The sequence below is a fragment of the Dendrobates tinctorius genome, unplaced genomic scaffold, assembly GCF_039654945.1.
Source record: "Dendrobates tinctorius isolate UK_male_01 unplaced genomic scaffold, ASM3965494v1 ptg000211l, whole genome shotgun sequence".
Classification (NCBI taxonomy): domain Eukaryota; kingdom Metazoa; phylum Chordata; class Amphibia; order Anura; family Dendrobatidae; genus Dendrobates; species Dendrobates tinctorius.
In genome coordinates, this window is record NW_027361878.1 from 26496681 (window position 1) to 26504673 (window position 7993).

Sequence of the window (7993 nt, forward strand, 5' to 3'; positions counted from 1 at the left end):
TCCAACTCTTCTGTGTGTGTTCTTGAGGAGCACTCCTGGTTGGCTAAAAAACCCTAGATTTTTATACAGGGAATAGGGAGCCGTATCTCCGGAATGGAGAGGAGAAGGAACAAAAGAAAAACATTGCCCGATTCAGGAGAACAGTGGCGTTTACAGCATATAAAAATAATATTAATATTTCTAGTTTCATTCGCCCAACATAAATAAAATCTGTTTTGGAAATGAAGATCTACACAATAGAGAGGCAATTATGGGGTACATATTTTTCTGGACTTTTTCATTCTTTTAGGGAACACTACACTCAGCTTGACATCTGATCACTGGGAAGGATATCCCAGAGAAGGGGATGATGACCTGATTCATGTTTTGTGACCTTCTGCTTCATTAATGCTCTCTCTCTAAAGGGACACTGGTCATCCTAACCTGCCCTTCATGCCGGGTCACCTGTCAGATTTTAGGGGAAGTTGACTTGTCAGTCTCCGATTATCAGAACCTGACCCTGAATGCAAGTTGGTACTCTTCAGTGCAGTCCAACCATGACTTTCTCATTGGAGTGGCACTGGCGGTCTTCTCCAGCATCCTCATAGGGAGCAGTGTCATCCTGAAAAAGAAAGGTCTTCTTCATCTGTCAGAGCAAGGACAGACGTGTGCAAGTGTGGAAAATGGGGAGCTCCAGTCTATGTGGACTTGGGTTGGATAGACGAGAGGGAAATGTGACCATCCACAGGATAGAGTTAGTGGGGGACTGATCACTAGTTCTCGAAATCTGTGGGGGTCCCTTGTGAAAATGGAGAGGTAGCTCACAAGTGTCACCACTACTCCAGTCACGACTATGGGTGGGTGTCATCTGTCAAATTGATTATTTTGTCTAGGTGCTGGTGGACACGGATACCTGAAAGACTGGTTGTGGTGGTCTGGACGTCTTACAAGTAAGGTTAAAGGGGAAAACACACTTTTTTACATCCCAACTGCAAAAGTTACGCCCTTTTCTAAATCGCCTTCACTAAATGATTTGTCCTTTTGCTTCTATAAAGTCTTTAAGGCCATGTGCACACACTGAGTATTTGGTGAGTTTTTTACCCCAGTATTTGCAAGCCAAAACCAGAAGTGGAACAGTCAGAGGAAAAGCATAATAGAAGTATTTGCACCACTTCTGCATTTTTCACCCACTCCTGGTTTTGGCTTACAAATACTGGGGTAAAAAACTCACCAAATACTCAATGTGTGCTTGTGGCCTAAGTCTATTAGGTAGCTAAATTCTCTGCAAAAAAGTTACAAATCCGCCAGCGCTCCGGGTTCTGATAGCTCTCTGTGCTCCCTTCTCTCTGTGTTAAAAATAGCAGCAGGGAGGAGGTTGTACGTGGATTTCTAGTGTCGCAAGGGAATAAAGCATGTGGTGTGAATTCTCTTGATCTGACTTCTGAGTTGGGGCTCCCTCTGGTGGCTACTACGGGTAGTGGAGCTGGCCAGGTTGACAGAAGTCTGCCACCTGATGACGATGATTGGAAATCAGGGGTTACTGACTGGGAGGATATAATTGAGCAGGCTTTCCTCAGTTGCTGCTAGTGATTGGTTCGTTCTTCCTGTGCATTTTGAGGTTTGCTGTCTTCTGCCTGATCCTGCATTTTTCAGTTAAGTTGTTCATTTGCTAATCCGCCCCATATGTTACAGCTTGTGTCAGTTTGTTCAGTCCCCTGTTATATTAGTCTCTTTTGCTTTGCTGCCAGTTCACACTAGAATGCTGATATAGTAAAGGAGAGGTTGTGAGACCTCAGTGTTTTTTGTACAACAGAAGTGTTGGATTTTTTTAGGGTTTTTGCGTGATTGCAGACAGTGTCTTTCCTTTCCTATCCTATCTAGACAGTTTGGGCCCCATCATTTGCTCAGTCTACTTTCTGCCTGTGTTTGTGCCTCATCTTGTCTCACCAGCAATATATGTTTGGGGGCTATTTCTTTGGGGTTCTACTCCAGGGCAGTTTATATTTCACTTTTCTTGCATTAAGCTTAGTTAATTCTCCGGCTGTGCCGAGGCATCTAGGGCATTGTAGGTACGCCCCACGGCTACTGCTAGTTGTGTTGTTAGGATTAGGGGTCTGCAATCCTCTAAGTTACCAACCTTTCTGGTTTCCTGGTGGCCTAGCCTATTCCTGCCATCCTCCTCGGTGACCTATTCATAACAATGTGGTGTCTCAAGGATGGCAAAAAAAAATAGCCAGAGGAAAGCATCAAGAATAAACCAATGCAGGTTAGAAGCTGTGTTGCTATATCACCCTGGATACATCCATAGACCTCTTTGCATACTTTTTTTTTCCTGCCATGTAAACGGTATTCATAGTATTTAATTGATTGACATTGTAACACCCCATTTTTAAGTCATGTTCTATACCCACTCTGTTTTGATCTGCTTACACCTGGTGGGTATCGGTGGTACTGCAGGTGGATGAGTATCCAATATGTAATAGTATGATCATATGCCTTGATTTGTTATTACAGTGGGAGGTGTAGAAGCTGCCAACTTTGCTGCGTATGCTTTTGCTCCAGCCACCATTGTCACACCACTTGGTGTTCTCAGTGTCCTGATAAGGTAAATGTAATTTAATCCATGACTAAATATAAAAAAACCAGATCGTCAATTTGAATGTGGAGTGATAAATAAGCATGATAGCAATAAAAAGTACCATATTTTTGGGGGAAAATGGGGGTGCATCTTACAAAGCGTACATGCCTTACCATAGGCCGTGATCAGGGGGAGTCCGGCGGTTGCTGGCCGGTGCTGCGGGTGTCTCTGGTGCCCAGCGGTGCTGCATGTGTGCCCTGTGCTGCCCGGGGCCCTACCGACATTGTGCGACAGGCCAGAGCCCCGGCATTTTCACGGTTCCCCTGTGTGTGCAGTGGTGCCGGTAAAAAATGGCCGCCGGCACTTGCGCAGATGGGATCTCGGGACCCAGCTCTCTCGAGATGAGATTTCAGACACCCAGAGAAACCCAGCAGCAGCACAAGACCCCCGCGGCAACGGCACACATCGGAGCCCCCCCTCATCCTTGAATGCGGCCTTCAGCATCACTCCACGCCTGCCTCCTCCTCCAGCAATGAGCCTGGGACCCCGCTACACTGCAGCCACCAACCCCGATAAGCAATAAGATGCAAGGATTATAAGAGGCAGCACCATTTTATTAAAAAATATTTTTTTATTTTTCGCCTCAAAATTTGTGGTGCGTCTTATAATCCGGAGAGTCTTATAAAGTGAAAAATACAGTAATAGGAAAAATCTAATCTATTTTTCCTTTTGTAGCACTGTGATGTCCTCCTATCTGTTGGGTGAGAGGCGGAACCTTTTATGGAAGTTGTTGTGTGCTCTCAGTGTTTTGGGAAGCACTGTTCTGGTAATACACTCCCCAGAAGAACAAGAAGTGACCACATTAGAAGAGATGACTTCAACGCTTTAAGACCCAGGTATGGGGGGCGTTCAACAGGAAACTTGTGTAATGGAGCACAAGAGCATGTCTGTATATCCTGCAGAAACCAAATTGGGCCTTCACACATCTCAAAGAAGTCAGGGAAACCTTTTTTAGAAATATAGTATGGTTTATTAAAGTTTGAAAAATATACTGTCTATTTTTCTGTAGAAATCAAAATCAAATCAATATAGTGTGTGACAACAACGCGAGGTACTTGTACGCCATTTTTTAAGGAACTTGGCGGGGAGGTTGTTCTAAACATCTTGGAGAACTAACCTCAGATCTTTTGTGGATGTCACTTTTGTAAATCCTTGTCTCTTCATGTAATCCTAGACAGATGGATGATGTTGGGATGGGGTCGATGTGGAGGTCATTGTCATGATTTCGAGGACTCCTTGTTCTTCTCTACTTTGAAGAATGTTCTTAATGCCTTTGGGGTCGATGTCCTGCTTTAGAATAAATTTGAAGTCAGACGTCTCCCTGATGGTATTATATGATGGATCAGCGTCTGCCTGTATTCCTTAGCATTAATTACACCAAGAAATGGCAATCTTGAGGACCGTAGTTGCAGTCAGCAGCCAAGGAAACTTAGTGCAGCAGATGAAAGACACATGATGATTACTTCCCTTCGGGAGGTGTCCAGCAGTGCCATCAGTTTAGCATGGGACCCAGCTAAGCCCATCTACTGTTGAGAGAAGTATGGCCTTGAGTTGGAAGCATCATGGCCAAAAAACATCTGTAACATGGAAATGAGGCACGTGACTCTACTGTCCACGTAAACATAGGAACTAGGATGCAGAAAACTGGCAGCAGGTGATCTGGAGTGAGGAGTCAAAATGTGAAATATTTAGCTGTAACAGAAGACAGTTTGTTTACTAAAGGGCTGGAGAGCGGTACACAGTGACTGCAGGAACAGTGAAGCATTGTGGAGGTTTCTACAAGTTTGGGATGCATTTCGGCAAAGGAATTGAGAATTTGGTCAGGACCAATGGTGTCCTCATGGCAGAGTAATGCATCCAGATACTTATCCATAATGTAATTCCATCAGGAGGCATCTGATCATCTCCAAATTTATTCTTCAACGGGAACACCCCAAACATACTGAAATGTCACAAAGAGCCCGAGTCCTAGAAGTGATTATATGAGAACCACAGAGCCCTAATCTCAACATCATCCAGACTGCCTGGAATTACATGTAGAGGCAGAACATCTGTGGTTACTTCTCTCAGATGTTTGGGAAAACTTCTCTTCCAAATTACTTCCCTCCCACTCTCCTTATACCTGACTAGATGGTGGCCTGATTCTAACGCATCGGGTATTCTAGAATATGTATGTAGTTTATTTATGACGATTTAAAGGGAATCTGTCACCCTTTTTTTCGAATATGTCCTGCCGGCACCGCCATCAGGGGCTTATCTACAGCATTCTGTAATGCTGTAGATAAGCCCCCGATGTTACCTGAAAGATAAGAAAAAAAGTTAGATTATACTCACCCCGGCGTCCGGTCCGGTCCGATGGGTGTTGCTGTCCGGTCAGGCCCCTGCCATCTTCAAACGATGCCATCCTCTTCTTTTGTTCCTGTTGTGGCTCCGGCACAGGCGCACTGCTCTGTTGAGGGCAGAGCAGAATACTGCTGTGCGCAGGCGCCGGACCTCTCTGACCTTTCCCGGCACCTGCGTGTTGTGAGTTCATTTTCCCCTTCACCACTCAGGCCCGATGAACTCCCTCTGCTGGTTAAGAAAGGTAGTGAGCCTGATTATCAAACATCTGAGACTAATGATGATGACTGGCTGAGTGGAGTTACTGACTGGATATAAGGCCACCCACGCCCTTCTGCCCTGCGGGTGATTTCTCTGTGGGATCCTTGGAGTCCAGTCTGAATTCCTGCTCTGCTAAAGCTAAGTTTTCTGCTCTGCCGTTTGCATTTGTGCTTTTTCTTTGTTTTGCTGGATTTCTGCCATTCCCTGCTGGGGTGAGCTAAATTCCTTTAGCTCCGTCTTCAGAAAATACCTGAGTGCTGATTTAGTTTTTGAAGCCTAGCTGCTTCAGGGCCTTTTTCCATATCAGCTTGTTGGCTTATGTTTTTCATAGGGTTTTTGCAGATTGCAGACAGCAACCGTCCTTTCCTGTCCTGTATAGCTAGCTTGGGCCCCATTGTTTGCTCAGCCTATCTTTCTATCTGTGTGAGTGTTTTTTCATCTTGCTTCACCGTCATTATATGTTGGGGGCTGCCTTTTACTTTGGGGTCTGCTCTGGGGCAGTTTAGATTTACTTTTCTGTCTTTAGGCTATTTAGTTCTCCGGCTGTGATCGAGGGGTCTAGGGCACCGTAGGAACCCCCCACGGCTACTGCTAGTTGTGTTGATAGGTTCAGGGGTCTGCAATCTGATAGTTGCCAACTTCTCCGGTTTTCTGGACGTAGCTTCTATTTTTGGGTCTGCCTCCTACGGTGACTCGTTCATAACACCTGCGCACTGCAGTACTCTGCTCTGCCCTCAACAGAGCAGTGCGCCTGTGCCAGAGCCACAACAGGAAGGAAAGAAGAGGACGTCGTTAGAAGATGGGAGGTGCCGACCAGACCGTGACACCCTCCGGACTGAAATGGACGCTGGGGCGAGTGTGAGCGAGATCGCTAGCGCCAGTTGGGATACTTCCGCAGCCAGGAGATGGCATCGCCGGCAGATAACCCACGGCAACCGTCGGGAGATCAGCGGCTAGCGCCGCAGATTTCCCAAAGGTAGCAGTGGCGCACGTTGTTCGTATTCCGTGCCAATTCGCAGCGGGACTGCGCCTGTCGCTTATTGGTCGCTGCCAGCCGGGCACAATCAGCGATGCGGGATTTCCGTTACAGACAGACAGAATTAGTCGATTATATAGTAGATGTGAAGTATAATCAGGAGGAGGATGGCAGACCCAGGGAAAGGAAAACTTGTGAATTTTTTTATTTTTGCACTGATCACTAGGCCTCATCTTAGATGTCTACTTCCTGTTGGGCACATGGATATTGGCAGCAATAAACTGACTCAGACCCTGTCTTTGGAAGTTCAGAAGGCTCCTATACAAATCAGGTCACAGGCCACTTTATAGGAGGTGAACTGTGAACTATCGTGAATGGTGAATCCTGCTCTGTACTCTATACAGAAGTGTGTCCTGTCTAATGATAATGAGACTGCTGAAAAGTCATCTTTACAAAACTGTGTGAGGAGTCTAGCATAAGGCATAGAAGTCAGTGTGACAATTCCAAAAGTATGGGGTGCAGTTCATTATTTTTTTCCCATGTCACTCCAAAATTCTGATTTTATGCGACTCGATTGCACAAAGTACAACATTTTTCTTTGGGGTAGAGGTTTGTCTACACAATGGCCACTTTTGTTTCTTTTTTTTAACCAACAGGCTTCATTGTCTACATCAGAGTGCTGTTCATCTTCTCCCTGGTCCTGATTTTCATTCTCTCGCCCCGTTATGAACACCAAAACATCCTTGTTTACTTGGCAATATGCTCTCTCTTGGGCACCTTCTCAGTTTCATCTGTGAAGGGCCTGGGCATCGCTGTGAATGGTCTTCTCACCGATCCACCAGTTGTCCAACATCCTCTTCCATGGGTCCTCATCTCCATCTTGATCATCTCTGTGGTCACACAAGTGAACTACCTCAACAAATCCCTGGACGTGTTCAACACCTCCTTGGTCTTTCCCATCTAACTACGCCTTATTCACCACCGTGTTTATCACTACGTCCCTGATCCTCATTAAAGAATGGGTGTCTATGTCTTCATTGGAAGGCGAAGGTTCAGTCTGCGGGTTCCTCGTGATCATTCTTGGTTTCTTCATGCTCCACGCATTTAATAACCTGGATATAAGTCTTAAAAGTCTAAAGCAACAACTACATCGGGTAGCTTCGGTTTCTACCGAATGGCTGGCCAAGAAAGAAGACAAGATAACCCTCGTACATCACATGGAGACAGAACACACTGGGAACATTTCCAAAGTGTTCATTATTAGTGATGAGCGAGTACACTTGTTGCTCGGGTTTTCCCCGAGCATGCTCAGGTGATCTTGGTGTGCTCGGAGATTTAGTTTCTGTCACCTCAGCTGCATGATTTATGGCAGCTGGACAGCCTGAATACATGTGGAAATTCACTAACAGGCATTCCTCACATGTATTCAGCCTGTCCAGCAGCCACAAATCATGCAGCTACATCGGTAGAAACTAAATCTCCGAGCAAAATACTCGGAGGCCACCCAAGCATGCTTGGGAAAACCTGAGCAATGAGTATACTTGCTCATCAGTATTCATTATCTACACCTAACGAAGACTTGGGGTGTAATTTGTTTGGACTAGTTGACTTGGTGCTGTGGTAAAACTTCAATGACTGGACTCTTCACCCAATGTATGATATCCTCTACTTCCAACATCCTACCTTTTTTAGGCAACCTAATTAGATGTGGATCTTTGGTTACATCTCTGGTCTGTTCCCAAGCACCATATTCCAAAGACATGCAAAAGCCTTCCCTGCCAGAGGGAAAGGCCCAAATG

The 7993-nt window shown here is 45.6% G+C and overlaps 1 pseudogene; it reads left to right on the forward strand.

Annotated features, from left to right (window-relative positions):
* Window positions 1-221: 221 nt before the first annotated feature.
* On the forward strand, window positions 222-7510 carry LOC141058148 (magnesium transporter NIPA2-like; annotated as a pseudogene).
* Window positions 7511-7993: the final 483 nt, after the last annotated feature.